Below are 16,251 nucleotides of genomic sequence, written 5' to 3'. Positions count from 1 at the left end.
GCAGGAACATCACCTGTGCTGGATGTATGTGGGTTTTTGTAATTTTATCAGGGGCTTGTCACCAAATAAGAATGACTTGTCCAGTAGTGGACAACCCCTTTAATACACTACAGACATTTTATTTTTGGCTATGTACACAGTGAATATTTTAATCAGTTAGTTCTGCATAGATCTAATATAAAAGACATACAAATAATGCCAACTCACTGAATGACATTAACAGTCTATTCTTCTAACCCATCAAAATTAAAATTACAGCTTTGACACATGTACACAGTGACTTCTGGCAGGACACGACTAGATCTATACAGAAATAAACTCAGAGGTTATTTAACCTTATTTCACAACAACTTTCACCATTGCATTTTTGCCATTTTGGGTGATTAAGCTAAATAAAATATTGGTGAAGCTGGGCAAGTCAGGAATACATGTAAAATGTTGTATTACTTGCAACTGTAATACTGGTTCTGCTTGCAGAGACAAAGTAAGATGGATTTCTAAAATTGATTTAAAAAAAAAGAATCACAAATTTTAGAAAGTTGATTATGCATCACTTTCTATGAGAAATTAAATCACATACCAGCTGCAGAATTTTAAAAGAGTAACAAAATGTGGGAACATTTTGTGTGTGTGTATATCTATATTATAACGCTGGGAGCATCACTTTCCAAAGCCTTTATAAAATGCAAGCGCGACGTGTCTGCACAGTCTGGCTCCAGACAGAATAAAGCACCCAGCGTATGGCGCCAGAGATGGCGGTACATGTAGACACTGAATGCAAACCACGATTTCCGGCGCCATACTTGCATACTTACCTGATCGGGAGGAGTGTTGCCACGGCGCTTCTCTTCTCGCCGGAGACCGGGTCAGGAGTTCATTGTCGGAATTGTGCATGCGCATAGTGCTATCCGGCGCCATTTTACTGAAGACACATTTGTAGTGTGTCTTCAGCAATATGGCGCCAGACAGCGCGGTATGGGCCTGCGCGTATTCCGGCGCCACACTCCTCCCCCGGCCTCCGGCAGCACGGGACAGCGCTGGAGCACAGGGAAGAAAGGTGAGTAAAAATGGTTTTTTTTGTAAGTGTGCAGGTTAATAGGGGTGAGGAGGCTATACATATCAAGATAGGGGGGTGAGAGGTAGCATGCATACCAGGATTGGGGGTGAAGGGTAGCATGCATACCAGGATAGGGGTGAGAGGACCATGCATATCATGAAAGGGGGATGAGAGGACCATGCATACCAGGATAGGGGGTGAGAGGACCATGCATACCAGGATAGGGTGGTGAGGGGACCATGCATACCAGGATAGGGGGGTGAGAGGACCATGCATACCAGGATACAGGGGTGAGGGGTAGCATGCATACCAGGTTAGGGGTGAGAGGACCATGCATACCAGGAAAGGGGGGTGAGGGGACCATACATATCAGAATAGGGGGGTGAGGGGTAGCATGCATACCAGGATGGGGAGTGAGAGGACCATGCATACCAGGAAAGGGGGGTGAGAGGACCATGCATACCAGGATAGGGGGGTGAGGGGACCATGCAAACCAGGAAAGGGGGGTGGGAGGACAATGCATACCAGGATAGGGGGCAAGGGATAGCATGCATACCAGGATTGGGGGGTGAGAAGACCATGCATACCAGGAAAGGGGGGTGAGAGGACCATGCATACCAGGATAGTGTGGTGAGGGGACCATGCATACCAGGATAGGGGGGTGAGAGGACCATGCATACCAGGATATGGGGGTGAGGGGTAACATGCATACCAGGATAGGGGGTGAGAGGACCATGCATACCAGGAAAGGGGGGTGAGGGGACCATACATATCAGAATAGGGAGGTGAGGGGTAGCATGTATACCAGGATTGGGGGTGAGAGGACCATGCATACCAGGAAAGGGGGTGAGAGGACCATGCATACCAGGATAGGGGGTGAGGGGTAGCAAGCATACCAGGATAGGGGGGTGAGAGGCAGGGCCGGTGTTAGGGGCAGGCAGACCAGGCAGCTGCCTAGGGCCCCCGCTCCCCCAGCTAGCGGCTCATCACACAGCCGCTATGGGGCCCCTGTGAGGCGGGGGGGTCTGCCTGCCCCAGCGCCGACTCCCTCCGCCACCGCTTTGAACTATACCGGCGTCATAGATGCTGGTACAGTTCAAAGCAATGATGGAGGAGAGAGCGTCAGCTGACGCTTCCTCTCCCATCATTACCCACCCTGCCTCTGACACAGCGGGTGCGCAATCATGTCATCGCGCACTCACTGTGTACCAGGCAGTGCAGGAGACAGGAGCCGGGAGCAGCACGTGCAAGAGGAGAGGTGAGGATAATTTTTTTTTCTAATATATCAGTGTGAGTACTGGACTGTAGGGCCATTCTCAGGAAGGGGGGTTTTATGCTATGTGGTGCTGTGCTATATACCATGTGGTGCTGTGCTATATACCGTGGTGGGCTGGACTATATACCATGTGGGGCTGTGCTGTATACCAAGTGGGGCTGTGCTGTATACCATGTGGGGCTGTGCTGTATACCATGTGGTGCTGTGCTGTATACTGTGTGGTGCTGGGCTATATACCATGTGGTGCTGGGCTATATACCATTTGGTGCTGGGCTATATACCATGTGGTGCTGGGCTATATACCATGTGGAACTGTGCTGTATACCAAGTGGTGCTGTGCTGTATACCAAGTGGTGCTGTGCTGTATACCATGTGATGCTGTGCTGTATACCATGTGGGGCTGTGCTATTTACCTTGTGGGGCTGTGCTATATGCAATGTGGTGCTGTGCTATATACCATGGTGGCCTGGGCTATATACCATGTGGGTGTGATGGTCAACGTGTGACTGGACACACTGCCTCCAGCAGGGCGATTTCTCTGACACACGTGACCCTGGATACACCGCCTCCAGTAGGGAGAATTTAAATAATATAACGTGCAGCCGGATACACCACCTCCAGCAGGCGACTTTCAGTATTACACATGTATCTGGATACACCGCCTCCAGGATGGCGAATTTAAATAATAAAGGGAAACACCAGGGAAACTGATACAATGGAGGGCCCTGCGATAGGGAACAGGAACGTGGATACCTCCTGCACTCCCCTGAGCCAGTCTCTACACTCCTAACTGTCCCTATACAGGCTCCACACCTGTCGCCGAGCTGGAACCTAAGAACCCTAGCTCGCCCTGCACCTAGCCCTTTCTAATGAAATGGACAGTGCAGAAACTAATCCCACCACTGCACTGAAACACACAAGAGGAAAGTTACAAAACAGGGGTAACACCACTTAGCTTTGCTCTGTTGCTATTGCTCCCAGCAACAGAGTCCACCACCAGAATGCAGCTTTCCTCCTGAATAGCTGCCACCAAGCTCTGTCAGAGCTGCAAGGAAATCCCCTCTGTGACTCCTTCCACACCAGGACTCTGACTGTGCTGTAAGGAACTCTCTCTAGCTCCTTCCTCCACCAAGGATGGTTGGAAACGACCAATATTACCACCACCTGCTCATAGACCATGTGACCCTATATAGGAAAAGGGAATGGTCAAATGATCAGGGGCCAAAAGCTGCTATAATCCCAGTGACCACCGGGGGCAAAAGGCAAAGCAAAGAAAACATCAAGTGCAATGACCCTAACGGCCACCGGTGGCAAAACTAGAACGAAACCACCAGTTTAAGGAAAAAAAAAAGTTACTAGTGCTTTTTATCTGTCATGATCCTGCATGGATCATGACAGTGGGGCTGTGCTATATACCATGTGGTGCTGTGCTATATACCATGTGTTGCTGTGCTATATACCATGCGGGGCTGTGCTGTATACCATGTGGGGCTGGTCTATATTCCATGTGTGGCTGGGCCATATATCATATAGTGCTGTGCTATATACCATGGTGGTGTCATGTCGGACGCTGTTCACACCACAGCATCCGGCAGGCAGAGGTAGTTCCACCTCCAGCCACTATAGCCTCAGTGGCGCCGGTTTGATCTTCAGGCTCTCGGGGGTTAATCCTGCTGGAGACCAGGTTGGAAGGTTAGTCACGCCCACGGTCTTTAAATAGTCATACTGGCATATGGGCGTCGCCGATTATAGCTTGTGTTTCATACCAAGTGGTTCCGGTCTGGAGTGGAGGTGTTCAAGAGAGAGAGATTCATATCTGGTGTCGTATGATCCGTCGTTATCCTTTCTCCTTCCCATATTTGTGTTTAGTTGTGCCCTGTTCACATTACTGTTTATCACTGACTTGCCAGCCTCGGCAGGGAACACGGTCATCCTGGTGGTGGTTGACCGTTTTTCAAAGATGGCGCATTTTGTGGCGTTGTCCTCTTTGCCCAATGCTAAGACGTTGGCTCAGGTATTTGTGAAGGAGGTGGTCAGACTCCACGGAGTACCGTCTGACATAGTATCTGATAGGGGTACGCAATTTGTGGCGAGGTTTTGGAAAGCTTTTTGCTCTAGGTTGGGGATCAAGTTGTCACATTCATCGGCGTTTCATCCACAGTCTAATGGACAAACTGAGCGCATGAACCAAAATCTAGAACAGTATTTACGATGCTTTGTGTCCGACAACCAGGAGGAGTGGTCTACTTTCCTTCCTCTGGCCGAATTCGCATTAAATAATCACCACCAAGAGTCATCAGGAGAGTCTCCATTCTTTTGTGTGTACGGTCAACATCCTCAGTTTTGTACCTTATGTCAGGGTGACTCCGGGGGTGTCCCGGAGGAGGATCAGCTAGGAGCCCAATTGTCATCAGTCTGGAGGCGGGTGAAACAGCGTTTGTTGAGCATGAGTGCCAGGTACAAACGGGTGGCTGACAGTAGACGCGTGCCAGGTCCGGACCTGTGTGTGGGTGAATGGGTGTGGTTAGCTACGAAGAACATAAAACTCAAAATCCCATCTTTAAAACTGGGTCCAAGGTTTATTGGGCCTTTTAGGATTTCTGCCATCATTAACCCAGTGGCTTATCGGTTGGAACTTCCTGCGGTGTACAGAATACATAACGTTTTTCACAGGGCTTTATTGAAAAAGGTGGTAGGCTTGGTGGACACGACGCCGATGCCACCTCCAGTCATGGTGGATGGCGAGTTAGAGTTCGAGGTCGCCAAGGTGGTGGACTCTCGAGTAGTACGCCGTACTCTTCAGTATTTGGTGCACTGGCGGGGGTATGGTCCAGAGGAGAGGTCTTGGGTTCCAGCCTCAGACATACATGCGGATCGGCTGGTCAGTTCTTTTCACCGTCGTCATCCGGACAAGCCGGGTCCTATGAGTCTTGAGGGCCCTGGGGTCCCTCGTAGAAGACGGGGTACTGTCATGTCGGACGCTGTTCACACCACAGCATCCGGCAGGCAGAGGTAGTTCCACCTCCAGCCACTATAGCCTCAGTGGCGCCGGTTTGATCTTCAGGCTCTCGGGGGTTAATCCTGCTGGAGACCAGGTTGGAAGGTTAGTCACGCCCACGGTCTTTAAATAGTCATACTGGCATATGGGCGTCGCCGATTATAGCTTGTGTTTCATACCAAGTGGTTCCGGTCTGGAGTGGAGGTGTTCAAGAGAGAGAGATTCATATCTGGTGTCGTATGATCCGTCGTTATCCTTTCTCCTTCCCATATTTGTGTTTAGTTGTGCCCTGTTCACATTACTGTTTATTCCTGTGTGTGTGCGGCGCAGTGCAGTTTAAGTTCTCCCTGTCTGTCATTATTTGTGTGGGAGCTTTGGTGGTGTGACTCCTCACTGGGTGGAGGGTGGAGGGTTAAGTGCAGGGCTGAGCAGGAGATAAGGAAAGGTCGGAGGCTCAGGCATTTGCACCTTCAGCAAAAACCCTGGGTTGAGGGTCAGACAGGGTTTCCCCTAGTAAAAGGGACACCACAGGGGCCCCGGGTATTTCAGCCTTAGTTGAACTAAGCCCCCGTGACAGGTGGGCTGGGCTATTTACCATGTGGTGCTGGGCTATATACGGTACTATGCGGCTGTGTTATATACCATGGGAGGGTACATTTTACATTATATTCTATGGGGGAGGCTGTGTTATATATTATGGGGAGCTACATTATATGGGGGGCTGTATTATATTTGTTATATTCTATGGGGAGTGATTGCATCATACTGTATGAGGAGGCTACATTGTATTCTATGGGGGGCTGCATTATATTCTATGGGGGGGCTAGATTATATTGTATGGGGGCTGCATTATTCTATATGAGGGCTACATTGTATTCTATGGAGGGGATACATTATACTATATAAGGGGCTGCATTATATTATATGGGAGGCTGCAATATACTCTATGAGGGGGCTGCCATATATTCTATGGAGTGGCTGCATTATACTATATGAGGGGGGTTGCATTATATTCTATTGGGGTTACATTATATTCTGTGGAGTGACTGCATTATACTCTGTGGGGTAGCTGTATTATGCTCTAAGTGGTGGCTGTATTAGGCTAGTTTCACACTAGCGTTTGTAGGTGCAGCGCACGCTCGGCGTGAAGCTCTGCCCCCTGCCGCACCTCCTCCGGTCAGCTCTGCCTATGAGCGCATGACACGGTGCATTTGGCGCTGGCCAGCGCAGCGTCAAAAGGACTAGAGTTGAGCGAAACGGGTCGAAAAAATTCAAGTCGCCGACTTTTGGCAAAGTCGGGTTTCATGAAACGAAACCCGACCCTAGGATGAGGTCGGCCACGAGGTCGGCGACTTACGCGCCAAAGTCGCGTTTCAAAAGTTTGTTTTGCGCTCTTTTTCAGCCAATCAGGATCCACGGACACTGTGGGCAACGTGATGACATAGGCACGGGTCACCACCATCTTTCAGAAGGGCATGCAAGTGATTGGCTTGCTTTGGTGGGCGTCACAGGGGGTATAAAAGAGCGTGCACGCCGACCGCCATCTTACTTCTGCCGATCTTAGTATAGGGAGAGGTTGCTGCTGATTCTGTAGGGAGAGCGTTAGGCAGGGAAGAAGACAAAAGAACTGCTTCTGCTGCTAGCGATTTGGCCTGCACAACACACAAGTCACTGTGTGTGCAGTGCAAGGGGAGGCTATATTGTGGTGTATCAGTGGTGTTGGTTGTTGGGCTGCCTTCTAAAGCTTCCTGACACACTGGCATTGCTGTTTACCCACTGCTCCGCAAACTGCTTTTTTAAAAGCAATCCAATCTCCCTTATCCTCTAGTCAAGCTGTGCCATCGAGCGTGTCACATAGCGCTCAGATATCAGTAGGCCTCACACAATCTACAAGTGTCCAGTGTCCAAAAGTGTACGCAGAGATTCAAAATCTCCATTATCCTCTCGTCACTTTGGTCACAGGCAGCTGTGCCATCGAGCGTGTCACATAGCGCTCAGATATCAGTGGGCCTCACACAATCTACAAGTGTCCAGTGTCCAAAAGTGTACGCAGAGAATCAAAATCTCCATTATCCTCTCGTCACTTTGGTCACAGGCAGCTGTGCCATCGAGCGTGTCACATAGCGCTCAGATATCAGTGGGCCTCACACAATCCACAAGTGTCCAGTGTCCAAAAGTGTACGCAGAGATTCAAAATCTCCATTATCCTCTCGTCACTTTGGTCACAGGCAGCTGTGCCATCGAGCGTGTCACATAGCGCTCAGATATCAGTGGGCCTCACACAATCTACAAGTGTCCAGTGTCCAAAAGTGTACGCAGGGAATCAAAATCTCCATTATCCTCTCGTCACTTTGGTCACAGGCAGCTGTGCCATCGAGCGTGTCACATAGCGCTCAGATATCAGTAGGCCTCACACAATCTACAAGTGTCCAGTGTCCAAAAGTGTACGCAGAGATTCAAAATCTCCATTATCCTCTCGTCACTTTGGTCACAGGCAGCTGTGCCATCGAGCGTGTCACATAGCGCTCAGATATCAGTAGGCCTCACACAATCTACAAGTGTCCTGTGTCCAAAAGTGTACGCAGAGATTCAAAATCTCCATTATCCTCTCGTCACTTTGGTCACAGGCAGCTGTGCCATCGAGCGTGTCACATAGCGCTCAGATATCAGTGGGCCTCACACAATCCACAAGTGTCCAGTGTCCAAAAGTGTACGCAGAGATTCAAAATCTCCATTATCCTCTCGTCACTTTGGTCACAGGCAGCTGTGCCATCGAGCGTGTCACATAGCGCTCAGATATCAGTGGGCCTCACACAATCCACAAGTGTCCAGTGTCCAAAAGTGTACGCAGAGATTCAAAATCTCCATTATCCTCTCGTCACTTTGGTCACAGGCAGCTGTGCCATCGAGCGTGTCACATAGCGCTCAGATATCAGTGGGCCTCACACAATCTACAAGTGTCCAGTGTCCAAAAGTGTACGCAGAGAATCAAAATCTCCATTATCCTCTCGTCACTTTGGTCACAGGCAGCTGTGCCATCGAGCGTGTCACATAGCGCTCAGATATCAGTAGGCCTCACACAATCTACAAGTGTCCAGTGTCCAAAAGTGTACGCAGAGATTCAAAATCTCCATTATCCTCTCGTCACTTTGGTCACAGGCAGCTGTGCCATCGAGCGTGTCACATAGCGCTCAGATATCAGTAGGCCTCACACAATCTACAAGTGTCCAGTGTCCAAAAGTGTACGCAGAGATTCAAAATCTCCATTATCCTCTCGTCACTTTGGTCACAGGCAGCTGTGCCATCGAGCGTGTCACATAGCGCTCAGATATCAGTAGGCCTCACACAATCTACAAGTGTCCAGTGTCCAAAAGTGTACGCAGAGATTCAAAATCTCCATTATCCTCTCGTCAGTTGGTCACAGGCAGCTGTGCCATCGAGCGTGTCACATAGCGCTCAGATATCAGTGGGCCTCACACAATCCACAAGTGTCCAGTGTCCAAAAGTGTACGCAGAGATTCAAAATCTCCATTATCCTCTCGTCACTTTGGTCACAGGCAGCTGTGCCATCGAGCGTGTCACATAGCGCTCAGATATCAGTGGGCCTCACACAATCCACAAGTGTCCAGTGTCCAAAAGTGTACGCAGAGATTCAAAATCTCCATTATCCTCTCGTCACTTTGGTCACAGGCAGCTGTGCCATCGAGCGTGTCACATAGCGCTCAGATATCAGTGGGCCTCACACAATCTACAAGTGTCCAGTGTCCAAAAGTGTACGCAGAGAATCAAAATCTCCATTATCCTCTCGTCATTTTGGTCACAGGCAGCTGTGCCATCGAGCGTGTCACATAGCGCTCAGATATCAGTAGGCCTCACACAATCTACAAGTGTCCAGTGTCCAAAAGTGTACGCAGAGATTCAAAATCTCCATTATCCTCTCGTCACTTTGGTCACAGGCAGCTGTGCCATCGAGCGTGTCACATAGCGCTCAGATATCAGTAGGCCTCACACAATCTACAAGTGTCCAGTGTCCAAAAGTGTACGCAGAGATTCAAAATCTCCATTATCCTCTCGTCACTTTGGTCACAGGCAGCTGTGCCATCGAGCGTGTCACATAGCGCTCAGATATCAGTGGGCCTCACACAATCCAAAAGTGTCCACTGTCCACAAGTGTGTGCAGAAATTCTAAATCTCCCCTGTCCTATAGACACCTTTTACCTTGTTTTACATTACTATATAGTTTGTTGGATTTTGTCTACATTTCTACCAAAAATGAGGAAGGCTGGTGGAAGAGGCCGTGGAATTGGGCGGGGGTTGGCAGCTGGTAATGATGGTGTTGGTGGTGGATCTGATGGTAGTGGCAAGAGCAAAATAGGACCGAATGCAGGAGGTGCTGACCCTGCATCATCGTCTGGCTACATAAGGCCTCGAACGCTTAGTTTTCTAGGAGTTGGCAAACCGCTTTTAAAGGCAGAGCATCAGGAAAAAGTTTTGTCTTACATTGCTGACTCAGCCTCCAGCTCTATCGCCTCCTCTTCTTCAGTTGTAAAAAGTAAAAGCACTGAGTCGTCATTGGAGGCTCATGTTCATGAACCACACCTTTCCTTGTGTCCTTCACCCCAACCAAGATTGAAGGATGACGCAGGCCATCCTACTGATTACTCCATGGAGCTGTTTTCACATACCATGCCTGGATTATCAAGTCAAATGGTGAATTACCCAGGCCAAGATGAATCTGACATGGAGTGCACTGATGCACAGCCGCTGATGGATGATTCTGCTGGTACATTCACTCAGAGCACTACATTGTCCTCGCAGTGTACAGAGCCAGATTTTGACCCTGATGAGACTCAGGTGCCCCTTCCCGCACACTATACCACCATACACGGTGACACAGAGGAAGGTGCACATGACATAGAAGAGGAGGTGATGGATGACCCAGTTGTTGACCCAGATTGGCATCCATTGGGGGAAGAGGGTGCTGCTTCCAATAGCTCAGATGAGGAGCATCCACAGCAGACATCGACATCGCAACAGCTGTTATCTGGCAGGCCCGGAGCACTCCAAAGACAGGTTCCAAACATCAAAAGAGTTGCTGGACAGCTTGTCCAGAGGGTCAAAAGATCACAGCGTGCTAGGCCGCAAAATGTCTGCCAAAGTAGGAAGAGTGCAGTGTGGCACTTTTTTGAACAAAATCCTCATGATCAGGCCAAGGTTATCTGTAAGAAGTGCGCAAAGACCTTTAGCCGAGGGAAAAATCTGAAAAATTTGAATACCAGTTGCATGCTTAGACATTTAACCAGCATGCACTTGCAAGCGTGGACACAACACCAAACCTCAAGTGCCACATGTGCAACTGATCACAACGAAGGTAGTCAGCAACGCTACATTGTTTCCCCCACTGTAAGCCCACAGCAGCAAATGTTGAGGTGTCGTTGCAAGGCCACAGCAGTCAGGGAATCCCACTGTTATATCAACGAAAGACTGATTCTAGGCCATCAGAAAGAACACCAACTCCATCACCATCATCAACCCTCTCTCAGTCCGCCCTGTCCACCGCTACTTCCACCATATGCAGCTCTCAAGTCCAGCTCACCCTCCCAGACACTATGAGTAGGTCAAGAAAGTACTCAGTCTCTCATCCGCGTACACTGGGTTTGAACGCCCACATTGCCAAACTAATCTCGTTTGAGATGATGCCCTTTCGGTTGGTGGAAAGCACAGCTTTCCGCGAACTCATGGCCTATGCAGTACCACGCTATGACCTACCCAGTCGCCACTTCTTCTCTCGCAAAGCCATCCCAGCCCTCCACCATCATGTGAAAGACCGCATTGTCCATGCACTCAAGCAGTCAGTGAGCGGAAAGGTGCACCTCACAACTGATGCATGGTCCAGTCGGCATGGCCAGGGCCGTTACGTGTCCATCACTGCGCACTGGGTTAATGTGGTGGATGCAGGGTCCACAGGGGACAGCGGTGGTGGGACAGTGCTGCCTAGCCCACGGTATAGGAAATAGTTGGCTGTAGGCGTTCGACCCTCCTCCTCCTCCTCCTCCTCCAGAAGCGAAAGCTCATCCACAGAGCGCAGTCGTACGAGCACTCCATCTGTAGCTGCCACTGTTGCACACGAGGTGTCCCCCTATCGAGCAGCTAGTGGAAAGCGTCAGCAGGCTGTGTTGCAGATGAGGTGTTTGGGCGACAGACACACCGCCGAGGTGCTGGCCGAGTACTTGAAGCGACAAACTGAGTCATGGCTGGGCAGTGTACATCTTGAGGCAGGCAAGGTAGTTAGTGATAACGGCCGTAATTTTGTGGCAGCCATAGCCCTTTCAAAACTCAGCCACATACCTTGCTTGGCTCACACATTGAAACTGGTGGTGCAGTGCTTCCTCAAAAATTATCCGGAGTTAACAGCCCTGCTCCAGAAGGTGCGAAGACTGTGCGCGCACATCCGCCGGTCGCCTGTACACTCCGTTCGTATGCAGAAGCTGCAGCGATTGCTCCACCTTCCCAACCACCGTCTCATTATCGACATTGCAACAAGGTGGAACTCCACCCTGCACATGGTGGAGCGGCTGTGCGAGCAGAGGCAGGCCATAATGCATTTGTAGGAGGATACACGGCCAGGCACTTTGAGAGCAGACATGGAGTTGACAGGCGTGCAGTGGTCGAAGCTGAAAGACCTTTGTAAAGTCCTTCAGTGTTTTGAGGAATGCACACGGCTGGTAAGCGCAGACGACGCCATCCTAAGCATGAGCATCCCACTTATGCGTCTGCTCATGCAAACTTTGACGCACCTTAAGGAGCAGGCGTCTGCAGCCAATGTTGATGAGGAGGAGGGAATCCTTGATGACATTCAGCCATTGTCTGCTCAGGGACCTCTCCTGGACGAAGTGGAGGAAGAAGAGGAGGAGGAGGATGATGGGGATGATTACTTAGGGGAGGAGGATGCATCTCGTGGGGCAAGTGAAAATGTTGGCGTGGCAAGGTCTGGTACAGGGTTTGTGCGTGACTGGAGGGATGTGGATTTGCCAGAAAGTGCTCCTCCACCCAGCACTCGCAGTGCATCATTGACACCGGGAACATTGGCCCACATGTCAGATTATGCCTTGCGGATCCTAAAAAGGGACCCCCGCATTGCCAAAATGATGAACGATGACGACTACTGGTTGGCCAGCATCCTGGATCCACACTATAAAGGCAAATTACAAAACATCATGCCACAGGAGAACCTTGACCTAATATTGGCTAATAAACAAGCAACTCTGGTAAATCGGTTGCTTGAGGCATTCCCAGCACACAGCAGCGGTGATGGTTCTCACACGAGCCGTACGGGCCGGGGGCAGCTTGGCAGAGGTGTTCGTGGTGCACACAGCAGAAGTGGCATTGGAGACAGGGGTTTCATGACAATGTTGTGGACTGATTTTTCAAATACCGCTCACACAACTGGTAATACTGCATCGATGGAAAGTGACAGGAGACAGCAGTTGTCAACTATGGTTACAAACTACTTTTCCTCCCATATCGATGTTCTCCCACACAGGTCATTCCCCTTTGACTATTGGGCCGCTAAACTGGACACCTGGCCTGAATTGGCCCAATATGCCTTACAGGAGCTCGCTTGCCCAGCTGCAAGTGTGCTATCGGAAAGAGTCTTCTGTGCAGCTGGATCAATCCTGACAGAAAAAAGGACCCGTCTGTCAACCCAAAATGTGGATGATCTAACCTTCATTAAAATGAACCACGCATGGGTTTCCAAGGATTTTGTCCCACCTTCCCCTGATGACACATAGGGTGACAGAAAAATGGCTTGCTTTGGTCCACCTCTTCCTGGTACTTCACCTATTTCGCCTTTTGCATCAGCTGAATGTCCAACATCAACATATGCCACTTTCTAAAACTCCCTAACTGTGCTGCCTCCCCCCCCCCCCATGGCCGGGGTCACCACCTACCGCACGACACCGTGCGAGTGCCGTTGCCCTGGACAGGTGGGTAGGCCGACTCTTGGGCGCGGGCACTGGCACAGGGTCCCTCATAGTGCAATCAAGTGTCTCTGACGGCGGTGGTGCACACCCGCCGTCAGACACACCGCTGTACTATGAGGGGCCCAGTGCCAGTACCGACGCCCACGAGTGGGCCCCCCTTGCTTGGGCAGGGCCCCAGCATTTGCAATCTTTACCTCTCCCTGCTCCTCCTCTGTGTAATCTGGGCCGTCAAATCCATACTGTGCCTGACACCGTCTGAGCCTGCCTCCTGAGACATATATTTTGAATGTGTACGCTATCCATACATGTTATCCGGGGATACGGTACCCTTTCTAACCTTTGTGCAATCACGTGCAATCCATACTGGGCCTGACACCGTCTGAGCCTGCCTCCTGAGACATATATTTTGAATGTGTACGCTATCCATACATGTTATCCAGGGATACGGTACCCTTTCTAACCTTTGTGCAATCACGTGCAATCCATACTGTGCCTGACACCGTCTGAGCCTGCCTCCTGAGACATATATTTTGAATGTGTACGCTATCCATACATGTTATCCAGGGATACGGTACCCTTTCTAACCTTTGTGCAATCACGTGCAATCCATACTGGGCCTGACACCGTCTGAGCCTGCCTCCTGAGACATATATTTTGAATGTGTACGCTATCCATACATGTTATCCAGGGATACGGTACCCTTTCTAACCTTTGTGCAATGACGTGCAATCCATACTGGGCCTAACAACGTCTGAGCCTGCCTCATGCTGTATAGACATATATTTTGAATGTGTACGCTATCCATACATGTTATCCGGGGATACGGTACCCTTTCTAACCTTTGTGCAATGACGTGCAATCCATACTGGGCCTAACACCGTCTGAGCCTGCCTCATGCTGTATAGACATATATTTTGAATGTGTACGCTATCCATACATGTTATCCGGGGATACGGTACCCTTTCTAACCTTTGTGCAATCATGTGCAATCCATACTGTGCCTGACACCGTCTGAGCCTGCCTCCTGAGACATATATTTTGAATGTGTACGCTATCCATACATGTTATCCAGGGATACGGTACCCTTTCTAACCTTTGTGCAATGACGTGCAATCCATACTGGGCCTAACACCGTCTGAGCCTGCCTCATGCTGTATAGACATATATTTTGAATGTGTACGCCATCCATACATGTTATCCGGGGATACGGTACCCTTTCTAACCTTTGTGCAATGACGTGCAATCCATACTGGGCCTAACACCGTCTGAGCCTGCCTCATGCTGTATAGACATATATTTTGAATGTGTACGCTATCCATACATGTTATCCGGGGATACGGTACCCTTTCTAACCTTTGTGCAATCACGTGCAATCCATACTGTGCCTGACACCGTCTGAGCCTGCCTCCTGAGACATATATTTTGAATGTGTACGCTATCCATACATGTTATCCAGGGATACGGTACCCTTTCTAACCTTTGTGCAATCACGTGCAATCCATACTGGGCCTGACACCGTCTGAGCCTGCCTCCTGAGACATATATTTTGAATGTGTACGCTATCCATACATGTTATCCAGGGATACGGTACCCTTTCTAACCTTTGTGCAATCACGTGCAATCCATACTGGGCGTGAGAACGGCTGGCGAGCTGTTAAGCAAGCTACAGCACCTGTCCAGACAAGTACAGGGATTCCCTAGCGAGGAGACTTATTTGATTGTTTTCAATGTTGGGACAGCAATTTTTGGGGAGCACTATACTCTGGAGAATGATAGATGGGGCCCACCATACACTGGAACATTCCAAAGGTGGACATCAAACACTGGAGCAGCATTTACAGGGCCCATTATACACTAGAGCATTAGAAATGGGGCCCATTATGTTTGGAGCATTATTTGGGCCCATAAGACAGTGGAGCTTCATCCATGGGGACCAACATATACTGTAGCATTATGTGGAGCTCATCATATACTGTTTCAAACATTATATGGGACCAATGATTCTGTATGGAGAAATAGATGGGCCTCATCATGAGATGTAAAAAGTGAGGTATTTTTCATTGTACTATACCGCTATTTCTCTGCCGTATCGGAGCATGATGAGTTGTGGTATGTGTTAAAGGGGCGCTCTTTCGCCCAGGGCACATGAAAACCTGGAGCCAGCCCTCCCCCCCCACAGTTTGTAGCCAAATAACCCCCATTTTTCAGTGCGTAACTTGTAATATGAAGTTAATTAAGGTTGACAAGCTTAAGAAAGAAGAATTGATGCTTTTGGCATTCAAATGGGCACTGTAGGTGTGTTTCCTGTCCTCCTCTCACTGCCGACTTTTATTCCCCATTGACTTACATTGGGTTTCGTGTTTCGGGACGACCCCGACTTTTCCCTATAATCGGACGATCTTGCTCGACCCGACTTTTGGAAAAGTCGGGTTTCACGAAACAAAACGCGACCCTAAAAAACCAAAAGTCGCTCAACTCTAAAAAGGACGCATGTGCCGGCAAAAGTATACCTGCGCATAGCCTGCGTACCCAATGCTAAAGATAGGGTACACAGGTCACATGCAGCATCATGCGCCCAAAGGCGGAGCTGACTGGAGGAGGTGTGGCAGGAGGCGGAGCTTCACGCCAAGCATGCTCTGCACCTCCAAACACTAATGTGAAACTAGCCTTATACTATAAGAGGGCTGCATTATATTCTGTGGGGGACTTTTGTTAATTCTCTTGATCTGACTTCTGAGTCAGGGCTCCCTCTGGTGGTTACTGCGGGTAGTGGAGCTGGCCGGGATGACAGAAGTCTGCCACCTGACGATGATGATTGGAAATCAGGGGTTACTGACTGGAAGGATATAAGTGAGCAGGGTTCTCTCAGTTGCTGCTGATGATTGTTTCTTCCTGTGCATTTTGAGGTCTGCTGTCTCCTGCCTGATCCTGCATT

At 49.6% G+C, this 16,251-nt stretch overlaps 1 protein-coding gene across 1 annotated transcript in view; it reads left to right on the top strand.

Moving 5' to 3' along the window:
* The window catches only part of LOC141092731 (anosmin-1-like), a 137,975-nt gene that overhangs the window by 67,097 nt on the left and 54,627 nt on the right, over window positions 1-16,251 (top strand). The gene's annotated exons all lie outside the window — the stretch shown is intronic.

The sequence above is a fragment of the Dendrobates tinctorius genome, unplaced genomic scaffold, assembly GCF_039654945.1.
Source record: "Dendrobates tinctorius isolate UK_male_01 unplaced genomic scaffold, ASM3965494v1 ptg000060l, whole genome shotgun sequence".
Taxonomy (NCBI): Eukaryota; Metazoa; Chordata; class Amphibia; order Anura; family Dendrobatidae; genus Dendrobates; species Dendrobates tinctorius.
This window is presented reverse-complemented; position numbering and strand designations above follow the sequence as displayed.